The sequence below is a fragment of the Anguilla rostrata genome, chromosome 16, assembly GCF_018555375.3.
Source record: "Anguilla rostrata isolate EN2019 chromosome 16, ASM1855537v3, whole genome shotgun sequence".
NCBI classification, from domain to species: domain Eukaryota; kingdom Metazoa; phylum Chordata; class Actinopteri; order Anguilliformes; family Anguillidae; genus Anguilla; species Anguilla rostrata.
This window is the reverse complement of record NC_057948.1, coordinates 27547803-27566170: the sequence shown is the minus strand read 5'-3', so window position 1 is coordinate 27566170 and position 18368 is coordinate 27547803. Positions and strand designations below refer to the sequence as shown.

The window sequence follows — 18368 nt, the reverse complement described above, 5'->3', positions numbered from 1 at the left end:
ATTTCGTGAACCTGTCCCTGAGACCCAGCTCTTTGCCTTAGTGAACGAAACAGAGCTTCAGAGGCAAGGGGGCTCCAGTTAATTTACTGCACATGGCAAACAGCGGACAATCGAGGGGCGAGCAGACAGGAATTTGCCTGAACAAAGGCCTGAAGCCTTAATATGAGTCCCCGTCTACTAATAACCCTCAGGCCCTCTCCTGGCCTGGACTCCCGCTAACCTCTCTCCACCGCCCTTCTGCTTCATACCGTTCCAACCTGGAAATAATGTGCTGTTTATTTCTCCCTGAAGATGATGTCTGAAGCCTTCTGAGCACGCAACCTGTCTTCATCTCCTGCAGCTGAGCCCAGGCACAGGTGGGGCGGGGGGGGGGGTGGGGGTTATCATTGATTTCTACCTACATTTCGCTGGCGTTCACTCTGTACATCCTCATAAAATGTTTCCAATCCATTCCAGCGGTCCAATTTATGTGGCTTAACAACAAGCTGGGAGCTTCGCTTAGATTAAAAGCCACACTTTTAGGCTCAACCAGCTTGCTATATTACTTTCGCTTCACGTGTACTTTCTCCGTTATTTTCCACAGTTATTTTCCATTTGAAAGTTTTGGCATTTTATTTTGAGGAAACTCAAAGATCAAAGCAGAGAAAAAAAGAGAGTAGACCCATGACAATCTCTTCGGAGCGATGTCACTTCCAGTCCTGATGACTGAGCAGTCAGCTGGTCAAAGCTACAGTACCATCATGTTCTTTTTTCCCCCACAAAAAACAAAACAAGCTGAAAAGATTTACAATTCAGTCTGGTCTATCACAACAAACGCTGACAGTTCCTATCAGACACAACCTAATTCATGCTCTTTCATGGCTCAACCGGCAAGATAATACAGCCTCAGATTGTGTATCCTGATAAGAGTTTCCCTTGCACCCCTGTAGTAATGCAAGGGTGATCTTTGATGTGAAGACACCGGGGATATGGCACTCAATTGGAGAAAGGGAAAAAAAAAAAAAAAAAAACTCAGTTACGGTGGGCATCTGAGAATTAGAAAAGAGCTGGTGTCTGGCCCCACTCCCCTAAAGATTAATAAATAAAATATCAAAGAATGGAAATATCAAAACAAACCCTCTCAGGCCGCGGCAGACGGTGCAGGGGTACGCCGGCACGGCCCGGGAGAAAGCCTGCCTGCCTGCCGGGGAGGCGGGCGTCCGTTTGAAGCCCGGTGGTGTTGCGCGGTGCCGTTAATGAGTCGGGAGTCGCGGCGCTTCATCACAAGGGGCGCCCCCCGGATTGGGAGTGGGCAGATGAAACGAGGCGAAAGGTGCTCTGCCTAATCCGGCTTCATTTTCCGCCTCTTTATCCGTGACCGACGTATTTAAACGGCCCGCTCCTTCGACAGACGCTCGGTTCAAATTATTCTTAACGGGAAATTTGCAGGAGTGATATTAAATATCCTTCGGGCCAGGTTGCCCAAAGAGAATGTGGAACATCAAAAGGCAGAGCACTTCAAAAAAAAACTAAAACTAAAGACTACTGTCAACCTCAAGGGGGGTAACACTGTCGCGGGCTTCAGATCCTGGCTAGCCAAGATTTTGTGTTTAATGTGCAGATTTCGCCAACCCCCAGAGCTGTAAGTACAATATAATACTGCACAAGTCACATACACCTCACTGCCAATGATGGCTACATGACTATGCATACATAGGGACACAGTGATAAATAGCAGTCTTCTAATCTGTCACATCAGATCCTATTTTCACAAAAACAAGCCTCCTGGCACAACTCACCAATTAAAGCAGGCATGCTCTACAGACCCAAATACCCTGAAAAAACGTCTAATAGCCCAACATTGTCTTAAGGTCCAAGAAGGACTCCAACCCTTGCTGGAAGCTGTCTAAATGAAGCATGTTGGACATGTATGAATGAGAGAGGGGAGTCCACCCAGGTGAAGGTACAGCTGGAAACGTTCATCCACATCTCCTAAATGGATGTGACTGGAGTCATTAAGCTATAAACTGCTCAACTTTCATTTATCTGAAGAGTGGGAAAAGTGCATGGATTGTGTTGAGGGGCCCCTGCATAAGCCTATTATCTTCTAAGCTTTACACCGGAGAGAGGGCCTCCACGCAAACATAAGGAGATTCACTCTTTGAAATAGGGCCAGTGGTACAGGAATAAATGATAAAATAGCAAAATAAAAGATGAACTTGTTCGTCTTAACAGAAACATATTTTTGGTTGAAAATGCAAGATGAAAAACGCACCTCTTAGCCCATCATACAAATTCTGTATGTCCTCTACCCATTTACGTCTAGCAGGAAATAAATTCAAAACCACGAAACAATGTAAAAGCCACATTTCCAAACAAAACAACATTTGATGATCAATATAGACATCTTAGTCACATGACATCTGAATTAATGTCACGTGACACAGGAGTCCTGTGTTGGAAATTATCTCATACTTTTAATTTTAATTTTAGGACAAGCAGAAAAGTGTAAATCATTTGTGCTCACTATCACAACTCAAACAAATGGCATGCTAGCAATAATTTTAATAATATAGTTAAATTTTTAAAAAATGTAATAAGCTTGAATTAGAGCAATGTGGACAACATGCACTGCAGCAAATTCCAGAAAGGCATAAAAAATGTCTCAGAAGGAACTTCAGCTACTTAACATCTGAAATATCTGAATTTCTAGCAAAGACTGCACATGTCAGTATTTATAATGAAAGGAGATTAGTGAGTACCTAAGCAGCTCATTTTCCAGAACAAGGCAGCATTTTGTCTCTTAGCAGTGGGGTTAACCAAGCAGGCAAACTTTAAAACTAGTACTTCAGGAGTTATGGCCATCTTATTAAAAAAAAACATGTCTCTCACCCAGACTCTCCCACTGTTTTACAAGTCAGATCAAGTACCTACTTTTAAATCTGTCACGCCCACCACTCATACCATGCAAGGGTTTTTTTCACTTTTTATACAACTGTTACATTGGCTCATAAAAAAAAGAATAAATAAATAAAAGCAATGGTGGTCAAATTCCGTGGCTGCTTACATTGTGTGGACATTAAGAGCTGCCATCTCAGACAGTCTGTCCTGCCAAAATGCTAATATTTGGCTTTGAATGCCATAGAGGAAGACAGGCGGTACGCTCTGCTTTCCAGCTGCCTACAGAACAGCTGCACGCTCGTCCATATCTCACAATGACATTTTTATTCAGGCACCTCACATACGTTCCTCTGGGCTCGACACGGGGGCAGACTGGGAACACCGAGACGCTGAGGATCCTCGTAGAGGCACATCTTAAAACTTACAAAGGAGCTATTGATCAGTTCTCTGAGCGGAGCACGGCAGCTACCACCTGCTTGGGTTCTGATGGCCCGGGTTATTAAAAACTCTCTCTAGGCTATGAATGCATTTCTAATGTTGAATTTGCATTGCCTGTTCCATGGAAATAAGCAATTTATATTCCTTTTGAGAAATACATACATTTTAAAAGAAGAAAATCCTCCTTGCTTCAAAAAAAGTGGGATCCCCTGACTTTCATTTTGCAGTTAAGATTCACCTAATGGCTGCCAGGCTGGGAAAAGAATGGGGTTTTCTGTGAGAAATTACAATGCTATTAATTATGGAAGAACAGCTCAGTTCATTAATAAATAGTGAAATGGGTGTTCGGCCACAAGACACATTCCTCTAGGCAGAAATTTAAAAGTCTGCTACGTCGTCTACCAGAAATATTTAATTAGTTCATACAAAGTTAGTTGGATTAGAAAGTTATTGGAGAAAACTCAAAAACCAAAAGTAAGATCCCATGAGAACGGCTACAACTAACACTTCACATCACTCAACCTGACATAAAGTTTTCAGAAATGACTACACTGTTTCCCAGAGATAGCAAATCAAGGAATATTCATTAATGCAGTAATAGCAAATCAAAGGAAATCCTTTTTGTGCAGGGGCCAGTGCTAACAGAGGTACCAACCTGGGACTGGGCAATATGGGAGCTGGAACTCTACAGGACCCTTCAGATCAAGACTCCACCAGCCCAACTCCCTTCACCTGGGGACAAAAAGGCTCCAAGCCCTGCAATGCGGGGACCGGCAGTTCCAGCAACTCCAGATTTTCCCGACAAAAATAACTTTATGGGCATCACAGTAGCAATCGGGCAGAGGAGGTCCAGGGTGAATCCCTTATGCGAGAGGTTTTTATTTTTCCCCCCACCCAGGAGTAAAGTTTAAAATAGTCAAAATTCACCGTGACGTTCAGAAGGACGGACAGAAAGCTATCAGTGCTGACCCGGAACAGAGCTCTCCGGGATCCGCTGTCAGAAGAATAAACCCACAGTCCTGTTAGCCACATGGGGCATGGCTTTAATTATCACCATCTGCGGCCTTCATGCTCCTACGCTTTCCATCCCCGCTACACATTCTTCAGAAATTCAGTAGCTTCCTTCTTATACATTTGTAAATGTTGTTGACTATGGAAAGGGTCCATGTTTACTTTAAATCCCCGGCCATCCCCAGGCATGCTTTAATTACCTACAGCTGCAAGCTTCTCAAATGCTTTCCTTGGCCGGATTCTTCAAACACGGAACCCGGCTTCGATGTAAATTATAGATTCGTAACAGACTAAATAGAAAGGCAGATTGTTATTGGAAGCAACATGGGCCACCGTAATAATGATATTACGAGTTTATTTTAAATTATAATCATCATTTTTCCTGGCAAAAGTCCAGAATTGGAAGGTGGATCAATCTTAAATATTTTGTTTTATTTGGATTGCTCAATTTCCTCCTCAGTGTCTTCAGGCTTTTCATTAAATTACGGTAAAAGTGATTTATAATCACTCCACCACACTCCGTTTCACCTGTTACCACGTGAGCAGTTTCTCAGAACGTCTGGGAGGCAAACTGGCAGTGTGAACCGCCGGTGTAACTTAGCTTAATTGCTTGTGTAGATAATGTGTCAGACAGTGTCAATGAACATTGGCTGAGGGGGAATACAGTCCTCCAGAAGCACTAAGCATAAAAAAATAACTTAATGCTGAAGTATAAGCAAATATAGAGTGTTATTTGACAGTCAACAAAAATCCCTGTGTGTCCTGTAGCTGTAGTTCAAGTTCCACATGGTTCTGCACGATTAAGGAGTGGCCAAATCATTGGTGTTGATATTTTAATACATTTTTTGCAGGCTGCAGTCAGCAACTGAAAACATTTTTGTACAGAAATTGCTTGGTTTGTTCAACCTCTAATGTCATGTATTTAAGCATATTACCAGAGGCTGTTAAGTAGCAAATCCTTTAAGCAAGATTTATTTCTGACCGATTATTTATCTAGCTCTTGCCCACACTGCCGCCCTCAAGGTCATGTGACTATGCTGTCTACAGTCAAGGAATTGTTGATGTTTAGGAAGCTACACAGGGTAGCACAGAACTCTTATTGAATCTTTGAACTTAAGCAAAATATCTGAAAATAACAACCTATTCCCTTCGGATCATGTTTAATCATACGCAAAATAGTCCATGCTGGAGTTTCAGAGCCACAGATCTGAGACTAACATGGGGTCTTCTGTTTAAAGACAGAATTTAAAGTGACTGCACCAGGCACATCAAATAAATGGACAAGCATGATCTAAAACTCTTAAAAGCATCCCAAGTCACGGCTCATCCTGATCAAGACCAGTTGTACTTTTTGTTTAACTTTTGCTGCTCAGCATATCAAATAGCAAAATGGAACAAGGCCTACCCAATTCCCCTCTGTTAAGAGTAAACAGTTTAAACTCTGTTAAGAGTTGTTTTTTTGCAGCAGTTAACCTGTAGCCTATATTAACAGAGCACTGGGAAGAGGTCAATGTCTGCACACGTAACCTATTAACCAGAATGCAATTAAAAAGAATTTGGAACCAACTAACTACAAATATGAGTAACAATGTTTTTTCCTGTTAATGAAACAGGAAAATACAGTTAATGAAAAAAGGCCACAGTATTTTCTGATAGGTATTTACTCTAGAAAATGACCCTTTTGTGAGTAATTAAGATTTTGCACAATAAACAATGATGCTGTGTTTTGCCATAGATAATATCAATTGTCAATGAGCATGTGTCACATGCTGTCCTTCAAACAGTGGTGTTAATACTTTCCCTCCTTATCCAACACCATGCTGTGCTGTCGCTTCTACGAGGCAGTCTTTATTTTGAAAAAGGAAAATCGCGGTGAATCTGTACAGAATTTCAACAGTTTCAACAGAAGCCAGTGCAATGCTCGGTGAGAGTACTTGAGTGTGTTATAATGGCACCTTAAACATCCGTTGCCATGAAACAAACTATTTCTTTCTCGTTATTCCACCAGGTTGAATCCACACACATGCAGATACACCGTGTTCAAGGAAACAGCATAACCTCCAGCCCACCTTGCAGTGGCAGAGGTAACTTCAGTCAAAATGTTTATTTCAATATAGTGTACCACCCCAAGCAAAATGGATAACAGTATGAGGCATATCCTAAAGCATTCACTGAGAGAACTGAGACAATGAGACAGAGGCTAAACGTTACATGCAAAAAGTTTTACCTAAACTTGAGAGGGGTAAAAAGTGTTTCACGAAAATGGGCCTTCTGGAGCACAAAGAGCAGTATCTCTAGCCTCTGTGATAAATTAAGTGTTTTAATTGCGGCTGTGCTCAGCGAGCCTTTGATGGGACAGAGAGATCTATGAAAGGCACATGGAACCCCCTCCCAACCAGTACCACCACCACCGCCACCTACAAAAAGCCATGAAGTGATTAATTACTGGTCTGGAAGATATAAATATGCCTTCAGCGGGGAGATGGGGTGAAAAGGCCTGCAAGCAGGGACCCCTCACGTCACAGCAGGGTCCTTTCATTTCGCCGCCTGTAAACTAATTCAAACAAGACCCCGACCGCAGAGCTCCTCGGCGAACCGTGCCCCGCCCCGCGCTCGGCTTTCATCTCCTCCGCGCGTGACGCACCCCAGACATCACTCCCATGATGCTTCACGCAAGCTTTTAGCCGTTTGTGTTCCGTGGTGAAAACGCTTTAACCGCCGCCCGTCTGATGGAGGAGTAGCCTTCGCCACTTAGCATTAAGCACGTACTCCCTGGCCAGGACAGAGGCAAGGTTGCGACTGGTCTCGTCTGTGTTGCTACATATGCCCGAAACAATTACCCCTCACCCTGTCAGCTGTGACAAAGCAGATTACATCAACATCTACAGAAGGCCATGAACATTTTTATTATTAGCTAAACTCCTCCCACACAAAGGCTAATGGTATCATGTTCCACCATTTTACATAGCCCTGTGGCCAGTCTACCACCACAACCTGACACGCAGAGAAACTCCCCATTATCTCACAGAGAGCTCATCCACTGTGCTGTGTTCATGGTCATGGTAAGACCATAAAAGACCCACACGAACCCCAGGGGCTCAAAGATTACTTCATCCTTCACCCACATACCAACTTCTCCTGGGAGGATTTAGTTAAGAACACATGGCTAAATTCCAAATCTCTGAACGAAACTAGCGAGGCAGCAGACTAATGAAGTACCGGGGCCCCCGCTGAGCCTATTAATAAACACAAAGCGCTCCAAAGCCTGGGACAGCCGTGCGAAATGTCAGGAACACATTAAAAGAAAACAGGCAATCTGGTGGCACGCCTCTGCCAAGCCGGACTGGCACAGGGGGCACAGTGTGGGCGGATCACCACGCAAAAGGCTGCAGAGGCCCACTCAGCCACCCCACTCGACGACTAACAGCCAAACAAAAGGGCCGCTTGCAGAGGAGGGAACGTTAATCCCACACTCCTCTGAGGAGGACAAATCTGGCCGTAAAACATCTTTTCAGCGTGCCAGTTTGCCACTCTCCCAATTAGCCACATCACATGCCCAGTTAATGCTTTCACAAACAGGGAGGGCAAGACAAACCAACCAAGCCTGGTCCTTCAATGAACAACAAATCAACAAAACTCTATATTATCAGCCACGGTTACAGAAGCCTTCAGACTGAATTCCGGTTTGAATCTTTTTCCATGCGAACACAGTAAGTTTTTCTGAAACAAGTCACATGCAATGCCTACACAGCATCTGGATACATCTTGTGCGTAACAACTTATCTGGGGACCAGAAATCCTAACCTAAGCCATTTCAGGAAAAATATCTGGAACTGATCCAGGGTCAGCACCTGGTCCCACAATCAATCTCCGCCCATTTAATGCACCGCCATTCTCCGTGAATAAAGCGGAAGAGCAAGGCACATGAAGAGTAGTCATGCAGCTCACCTGCCAAACACATGTGAGGTCACAGCAGAGCTTCAAGATCATGGAACCAATAAAACATAATGCTGTAAAACTGCTCCATACATACTGAACAGAAATACTCATCACATCAGAGCATTACATCTGGCAGCTAGGTGTCAGAAGGAGTTCCTTCCTCATTGGATGACAGAAGTTGCTGCCTGGTCAGTGAGTCGGCCATTTTAAAAACACCCTCCAAGACTGTCATGTTGGGATTCAAATAGAGACGGCTGTATTTTTTTCTGCTATGTTCTAATGCTTTATTGGCCTCTGCAGAGTCATGTGGTCATAGTGGCCTGTCTGCAAACCTCATTCTGGTCTGACTAGCAAGGGTCACCCGCCTTCTTTAAAGAACATTTGGTTTAAACAAACTTAAAATATTAGCCATAAGCCTTAAAGTGGTAAAATAGCAATATCTTCTTTAATTTGTGAAACGTTGTTCAGCCCCAGGTCAGAGACTGCAGAACCGAAGACAATTTTGATTATCACTTCCCATTAGTATATTGGTCACCATATATGGCACCATTTTTAAATTGAAAATGCAAATGTATGAAAAGATTAGATAAAATCTCTATGTCTATACAGGGAGCACTGTGTACACACAGATCAGAGACCGTACCACCCAGATCCCATCGTAACTCCACACTGTGAGTCCTCACCCGCTTCCCACCCAGTCCCGCACGGTGCCATCCCCAGTACCCGACTGAGCGAGCGAAACGAGGGCTAAAGACATAAATATTGCCCCCAGCCTTCCCTCCTTCCCTTTTCTCCCCACTTTGAGCCGGCGAAGGGCTTTTATTAATTTTATTTAATTATCCCGTGAAGCCCTTTTTCTCATCGCAGTACCGCTTCTGGTGCCCCACTCCCACAGTGTAAGCCGTGTAATTTAATAAAGCCCATTAAAGAGGCGATTTGATTAAAAAATTAAGCTGCCGTGATCGCTCCCCCTCAGGATGAGATCCAATATTTCACATTATGAACATTATGAACATTATCGAACAGAAATTATCACCGCGGGGCAAATTAATGCATTCCATACGATCATGTGATGGCAGCGTCCCCCCCGCTCAGGAGCGGGACCAATATTCTTTACCGGCTTCGAAGAGCACGGCAGGGAGACGATCTCTCCCTAAAGCTCAGGTGTGTTTTCCACCCCTTCTTCCTCTCATCCCAAATACTTATTCATAATTCAGCATTTGTGCGCCTTCTTTCCGGACTACTGTCAGTCAAAATCAGTCTACACAAAAAGGAGAATTCTGACATTTCCTGTCTGGGCTGAATTGAGAATTTTTTTTTTTTTTTTCTTTGAACATCCAAGACTGAATTATGACACATGCATGCAATTCCAGCTGTAAGGGCACAAGGAATTAACCATAACACCACACTTTCAGATACTCCCTAAATTGCAATAATCGCCAGGTGTTTATCCACAGAGCATTATATAACCTTTTTAATCCCGTCTGCAGAAGCACCCCCCCACGGTGCACACTGAAAATGCACCGACCGGCTGATAGTGAAAATGTGTCAATTCCCTTACTGTACCAGAAAAGCCCCCTGCTAAACACAATCTGCACGCTACGGCTAAATGCCTTTTTGCAATTACAGATTTAATCCCCCCAATTAACGCTGAAAATTATAGCCTGGATCTAGCGGTGGGTTTTTTTTTCTTTTTTTTTTTTAAACCGTAAGTTATTGATTTGGATATGAAATCCTGCATTCTTCAAGGTTAAATCCACTCCACCCTCATTACAGCTCCATCCTTTAGAGGCCTTGCATCAGGGCTCCAGCGAGGAGGACACAGGGCTGCTTTAATGAAGGTGAATTTAATGGGATTTAATGTAGCTAGGGGCAATGGAGCAGCAGGGATGGGGTTTTAACAAAGAGCCAGGGAGCACGGGCAGGGAAGAAAGAGCCGCTCTGTTCACCCTTTTTTTATTTATTTCACATTTTGCCGGTTGAGTTAAAGCGGGCCAAGGAATTCCGTATGCACTCTAAGAGGGACCCAGGAGTCAGCATTTACACATTGTTCGCCAGTTAGTGCAGGATGAGGGCGATGGCTGAAGGACTTTCTAATGTAAGTATTATTATTGTATTTGATTTTTTTTGGGGGGGGGGAAACCGCATTCAGAAGTGGAATTGCACGTTCCTCGCCCGTCCTCAATCGAGTAATACAGTCAGCACCCACCTCACTCAGCAGATCAGAAAACTCCAAGGTGCAAAATTAAAGAATCAAGAGGTGCAAGCAAGGAAAATCATATTCAATATAAAACCATGGAATCAGTCTCACTAGTGTTCAAACACACACACACACACACACACACTGTACGTTGCATCATTGCATTTAGTTTCAGATGCATTTCAACCAAAACCAAAAAAAAAAAATAATATTGCACACCCTGTTCGGTTTGAAAAAAGCCCAAAGAGCAGAACAAAATCTGTCCAAATGCCAAATAACAAATGAAATAGCATAAAACGGCGCATTAAATATTTTGTGTTCAGCCACACGTACGTACACATACTTCTACTCTTGAACACAACTCTGACTCGTGCACACACATTGCAACACCCCCATTCGATAACTCAGAGCTACATGCTGCCAAGTGCGTTTCTGCCCCTGGCCTTGTAACACTACAGCAATCACGGTAAGTTCTGGCGCAGCTTTAAAAAACTGCCACGTTATTAACTGTACATACATTTCAAAAAATCTCCGTGTGAAGTTCTGGGCTGTGGCAGCAAGGTCAGCTCCCATGTGACTAAGCCGCAGCTTTCATATGCTTGATGTGAACAATGTGTGCTTTTTGCAGATAATATTAACCAGCCCACTGTTGCTGTAATACCCCATAAATACGCCTCAATCCTGAAGACCAAAAATAATTCGTTTCATACCTTGTTCCTAACCCTTTGCCCGGAATAATTCTTTTTTCAGCTTGTCCACAGCTTGCTCTGAATAGAAAGCCATTGTATCCTGGAAAAGAGCAAAAACAAATACATATGACCATCATGGAAGTTGCACACCCGCAAAGTTTACATAACATTCATACCTGGCCAAGCGTCAATTCAAGTATATGAGCTACATTTTTTTAACGTTTACTGTGGCATATGTATGTTATCTAATTGTCGTACAGGCTAATTAATGCATATGCATCTAGCAAGTTCAGCAGATGCAAACAAAGTGCTCCAGAGAGCACACTGTAAGGAAGGACAGGGTGGGCCTGACCCCTTTGGGCAGTATATACATTCAAAACTTGGAAAACAGCCTAGGAGTGGCAGGGGTTTGAGTGAAATTTGACATGGAAAAAAAACCAACATTCAAATCAGGGACACAGACACAAAGTTCTAACCATAAGAGTTATTGTTCCTAGACAACACTATGCAAGGCTCTTCAATTCTGTGAAACAATTACATCAGAGGTAGAATAAGGTTACACACTGTTTCTCTCTTTTATATTCTGTTGCCTGGTAACATGAACCATCATGAACCATATAATATGGCACACCCAATAATATTAAGCCCTTTTAGAATACCCCCAGTAAAAAGATTCAGCTTTACTGATGGCTAGATACTTCTTCACGTGCATCTCACTGACTTTGTGAAAACCCTGTTTCTGTTTACAGCATTTCATACCTGCTGTTCCAACACGGGACTCAGAAAAGTAAATGTCGACAGCATCCATAAATACTACTGAGCATCAGTGAAAAGACAAAGACTATTGGCACTGATAAAACCAGGAGACTTTGTTTGTTGTGTAGCCTATGACTGCATATCAAGGATCTGTTTATAAAATATTGGGACACTTAGATTAAAATAGTTCGTCAGAACTTAAAAAACAAGTTGAAAATATTTCCATTGAACAAGAGAAACTTGATCAACTAAATCCATCATTTCCAACAATAAGTCAACCCTAACTGTTAAGAGAATTAGGAAAGCATGTCACATTGGCATGATTGTTGATAATGCACAAATGGTCCACAATAAAACATTCTACATGTTTTACATTAAATCCCTGACCTTCACTGAAAATGTCTGGAATCCCACAAACGAAATGGAAAAATGAATCCTGAATTCAGAGCAAGTGGTGCCAAAAGTGTTTGCAGAAGGCCACAGATAAAGTAAGTTTCTAAATAATTGTTCTAAGATGCATGCCTTCTAATTCATACTTCGCATGCAAGTATGATATGCTTAACAATTCACAAAACTTAATTCGGTGAAAGACTGCTTGTAGCTACAAACACTTCAATGTGCACAATATGTGATCATTGGAAACCTTACTCGCCAATAACCAGTAAAAATTAGTAAACAAACTGTAAAACCATTGAAATTATAAAACATTATTCATAATTCTGTATTCATTATGACCAGCTAAGTGGTAGGCTACATTAAACAATCAAGCATTAGTGCACACAGTGAGCTGTGAATGATTTCAAAAGGAGACTATCTACTGTGAATATGCACAACGCTAACTTTCCGTTTACGGTTTCTTTCCCCCTCGTATTTGAACCCACGCTTATAAGACTTCGGGAACACTACTGACGCGCCATTTTAGCAGGTCTGTAACCCCTACACTTAACAGCACGTCCGTGATTTAATGCAGATGAAAACAGCGAAATGTACTGGTAGAAGTTAAACTGCGAAATAAGTACCATTGTTGCATAGGGCAGCTGTCGCAGGCCTACGTCTCCTTTAATAACACAGGCAGGCATTTCCTATTTGTTGAAGTTCAGAATGCAACACGACCTTTATTGACAAAAATGTTTCGAAAGGACAAAAAAATAGAGTTCAATGAGTAGACTGCAGTCATGCAAAACAAAATAAATTCTGGTTGTCATATTTAATTGTATTTGAATCATTTTAAGAGCAACTGTGACTATAAAATTCATGTCCAGGGAATTTAAATGAGTTTTAATATTTGGGGCAGAGAAGATATGCTTGTATGTTGTAGATCTAATTCAGTGTTCATCGCAAAGGTGAAAGGCAATTAACTCTCAGAAGAAACAAAACAAAATGGCGGGTGACCTTCATTTCTCAGGTGATGATTGCGATCAAATACAGACGACTAACATCAAACTTTCCACTATTAGTCCGCCATTTCCACCATTAGGTCAACAATAAAGACATGTAAAACCACCGGACCACTGGTAACCCTGCTTGGCGGAGGACACAAGTGGGTTGGAGAAAAAAAGGCCACAGTTTTAGAGATACAAAACTTTGTTGAATCTTCGAGATATACAATCTACCATCAGATGTCATCTCCGTTCCAAAAGGCTTTTCGGAAGGATTGAAAAAAGGAAAAACTGTGTTGAGAGCAATTATCAAAAATAAGCATCTGGAATTTGCTTCACGGCATTGCAGCTTCGATTGGAACCAGGTGCTTTGGCCAAAAAAGACAAAAATTTAGTTTTTTTGGCCACACACACCAGCAGGGGGCTTTCTGCCAGAAGGAGGATGCATGTGTTGAAAGAATGTCTTGCCTACAATGAAAAATGGGGCTCCTGTTAAGGTCAATGGAATCATGAACAAGTACGAAGCCATTTTGGCCAAACCCGGGTTTCCTCTGCCAGGAAGCTGACTTGGCCACACATGAATCTTTCAGCAAGACAGTGATCCTGCACACACTGTACCTCAAAATCAACTGAGAAAATGACCACAACATTACCGTTTTGCAGTGGCCAAATGACATTGTGGTTTTAATTGAAGGGCAGTCGCCAATTCAGACTTATAGATCTTGACTGATTCTGATGGGAAGAGTGGTCAAAAAGACCCCAGTTCACCACTCTCATTTCTATTAATATCACAGTTATTTTAAATTGATGAAATTAAATTAAAATGTTAAATGTTTTTAAATCGACAGCATTTAACTTCCTTTGTCGATTCACATGTCCCAATTCTAACATTGCTGAATCATAATCATTTTTAAATTAATTGAATAATATTTAATATCGGCTTGTAAAAGCAAAAAACAAAAAAGTTGAGAATATTTACAAACCACTTTTTGCCCTCTGACAAACTACTGTACTGTTTTTAAGGTTCTTGTCTGCACATGACTTCATCCATCCAGTTTCTACACCCTCTTTTTCCTGGTCAGGGTCGCAGGAGGTGCTGGAGCCTATCCCAGCATGCACTGGGCAAGAGGCAGGAATACACCCTGGACAGTTCACCAGTCCATCGCAGGGCACACACACCACTCTCTCACACACTCATACCTAGGGGCAATTTAGACTGCACATGACTCGATATGATTATGATTTAGCGATGTGGGAAGGGGATTTACAGAATGTTATATTCCATTCCACACAATAGCCCCCATTAAAATGGCTCCAGAGCTTCGGATGGGATGCACATGCATGTCTCTTTCTGGCCTCCACCTGAACTAATGCTGTCCTTGTGAGGGAAGGAGATGGCGAGTGGTTAGTTTTGCTCAGATTCCCCCCCAACAGGGGGATTTTTTTCACAAAGCTGCCATTTTGTGCCAATTTTCTGCATTCAGAGTGTTTATTATTTAATTTGTAAATTAACCGCAATGCTTTGCGTCAAAGCTCTCTAGCTCACAGCACAGTGAAGCAGGAGAACAGGTCCGAAAACCAGCCACTCCCCTCAGACTTTGCTCCTCTGGAAAAGCCATCGGGCCCAGCAGGTTTTGGGGCAAGCGGAGGAACGTGAAGGGCCTCTGCCTCCCGGACTTGGCCATATCTGTGACAGGCCCTCTCCCAGTGAGCTCGCCCGCGTGATGAATGGCCACCTCTCCTTTCTTTATTGCCTCTCTAAATCATATGCCTGCCATGCTTTTAGAACCTATTTGAGCTGCTTTTTTATTTATTTTATTTATTACTTTTACCCGTTTTGGGCAGAAAACTACAAAGAGAGGGTGCTTATATTTTTTTTTCTAATGAAGAACACGCCGGTATTTGTGTTCCTTTACAGGGCATTGGAAATCGGACAGGAGTATATTCTCATTGGGCAGAACCTTCAGTACACTCTGCTCTGAAATATTACGAGCTGACAGGACAGAGGTGTGAGGTCATCTCATCTTCCTTTAGAAGTACAGTATCATTTTAATTACAGGGGGCACATCTCAGACCAGTGGCTTATCATTATAATTGCTTTTAGCAGAGTCGCTTCTGAGATTTTAAATAATTTTTCAAAAACTGTTAAAAGCATGGAGAGATGACAACTCCTGAATCAACCTGAATTGAATTAGACCACTGAATCAGCCTGGTATTTAGTATTTACCTGAATACCATAAAGTAAAAGTAAAAAAGAGAGCCAATGATCATCTGTTTTGTTTTTGTTTTCAGCACTTTACTAATTAGTTTGATTACATAGTTGACTGACCTCACCTGGTTTCTTGGATCTTGCTTGGTTGCTGATTTTAAGTTCATAAAAACCAGTAGACCCCTTGGTTCTCAAGGACCATGGCTGTGGACAAGTACTTTAATGTGTTCTCCTCTGGCTTCCTGTTTCACTCTGAGACGAACCCACCTTTAGTATGTCAACTCCATTCCTCTCCTGTGTGTTGACACTATGAGACTACAGACCCCACTGACGGGGTCAAGTCTACTGGAGGGAATTAAACTGGACACAGCCTTCGCTTCCCCTGGGAAATAACGCAGAGACCAGAAATGCATTCATAAATAAATACATAACACCCCAACTGCACCCAACCCCCAGCCTACCTCGACAGATTCCTGGTGACCCCGCCCATCAGTGTCACGGCTGTCCCGTTTACTGTCAGCCAGCTTCAGATCATAATGATGAACTTTGTCAGGCTGGTGTAAATCAAATCCTCCTTTACATCTGGATGCAGGCTCGGGGAGTAAACAGGGCCAGTTTTGGTGGACCTCACAGTTCCTCTCTCTACTTCCATAATACCTCTCTGGCGAGGAGGTGACCGTACCACGACAGGAGGCCTCTTTGAAGCGCAGCAAAGGCTGCCTATGGCTAAGAGAGTGGGTAGGATTCCTATGGCTCCTCTTAGCCTATGGCTAAGAGAATGGGTAGGATTCATTCAACATGTGTCCCTAATTTTTGACTAACAACTGAAAGCAAGAATTATATTTTCTGTTCACAAACACAGTTTGGTGAGTTCAGCCATCACTGAAACTGACTCACCAAACTGAGTTTGTGAATAAAAGGCGTTAAACACTTGTGTTAATGCTAAGGAGAAATGTTTATTGACTATAGACCAATGTCTCCAACTGCAGTGACTTTACTAGCAAAAGTGCTCCTGAGAGAAGATACTCAGCACACATTGACCAGACTTAAGTACAGTATATTGATCACAAACTCCACAAAAATTGATGCAATTTTAAGTGCTTGGAATTTACATTGACTGTGAGCCTCCGTGTAAGTACATTTGTGTGTGTGTGTGTGCGTGTGTGCACGCAAGCACGTGCATGCATGTGCATTTCTGTGTTGTGTGTGATGTCAAGCAAATGAGTCTGATAATTCAGTTCTACATTAAATGAATCGGACTGCCCTGATGATAAAATTATAGATGCACTGTTAAGTACTGTGGAGACCAGCCCCTTAAATTTGCCATTGACATAATTTATTTATGGTTGGCTGATAGTCCAGCCTGCATTACTGTCAGAAGGGCACTAAAACTGAGCCACTGCCAATATGAATGTTCTGGTACCCACACATATACCTTCCCAACACACAGGAGACCCTCACTTTGAAGCTCTGCAAGATATTTTCTTTAAGTCGACACTGATTGCAGCAAATAGCCAGGTCAAAGTTATTTCATTGCACCTGTAGAGAATAAATTCTGAAGTTCTGGCAGTAAGGTTTTCACCTCTGCCTATACTGCTGTGTGAGTCTTCAGTCCAGGTGTTTTGCTCATGTTACAATGGTCTCAACCCCACTGGTTCTGTACACATTCCAACATTGCCTACAATGAAGACCATTTTCAGCTAATATAGGCCATTTCACTCCTGTTTTCTTTTAATTCCACATGATTTTACTTCTCTTTTTCTTGAATCAGAACGTATTTTATTTTTTGTTTGTGTAATACATTTTTTTCGTAGTGTTGTCCTGTCATTTTAGACTGTACTTTGTCTCCCTCTAATGGAGAAATAGAGATAGAACATTCTTTTCTATTTTATTTTTTAAGTTTGACCACAAACCTGTTTACCAAAGATTGCCCTGGGTTACATGAAGTATTAGATTTTTATTCATTTTTGGGGGGCAATTTGAGTTTACGGTATATGAATACAAACAACTTTACAAAGATAACTTTTTATTTTACATTTTTAACTCACCTATATGTGATTACATGCTTTTTTAAATGAATGGATAAGAAATGAAATAACATACATTGTGAAACGTGTTTGCCATTTTCAGTGGTATTCACTTAAAATTACAGCCTAGATAATCCCTATAATTAATTATATGAGCTATAATTCTGTGGTGTCTGTCCACTGAACACCAGAATGAGTAGCAGGCAGTGATGAAATTCTGCACTGGTAAATCATTACCCATTTAATTCTCAAACAATGCTACATAATGTAATGCTGAAATCACCTTTTATTTTAACGTCAACATGATATATGCATGTTCAGCTCGCTCTCTCCCCTCTAATGTAGAAACACACAATCTTACACACTAGCGCTGGAAATTCCAGATGGCTTCTGTGTACTCAAGTGTGAAACACACACTTTATCAGAAGTGGTCAAAGTAGGGTTAACTTCTCTTTCACTTTGAGACATTGGATTGAAATAATGCTACAAAAAGGCAGCATGTTATTTTAAGTGCCTTGAGTTATGTGTAATTCTGTTTTTATGAACTTCTAAGGTACACATATAGAATGAGTGGAGGAGGGCCAAAGTCCAGACAGAAATGAAAATACTGAGGACTGAAAACTGAATCTGTACTTCTCCTTTTGACTCATCTTCTCAGGCATTCGATTTTATAAACGTCTAGGAATCTGCTCTCTTAAAAAGTGTATTCAATCACTAATCGTCCCAGCAAGACACCGACACTCCATCTAAATGCATTTATCCAGCTCTCAGAGGCCGCTTTTTACAGCGTGTACTCAAAGTCTGCTGCTGGGCTTATGACAAGTATGTTTAAATATTTGG

At 42.0% G+C, this 18368-nt stretch overlaps 1 protein-coding gene across 2 annotated transcripts in view; it reads right to left on the bottom strand.

The window, feature by feature from the left end:
* zfhx3b (zinc finger homeobox 3b) overlaps window positions 1-18368 on the bottom strand; it is a 394727-nt gene that overhangs the window by 354452 nt on the left and 21907 nt on the right. For both annotated transcript variants that reach the window (XM_064312994.1, XM_064312990.1), the window contains exon 3: window positions 11179-11257. The gene's annotated coding sequence lies outside the window, so the exon portion shown is untranslated. The remainder of the gene's footprint in view (window positions 1-11178; window positions 11258-18368) is intronic.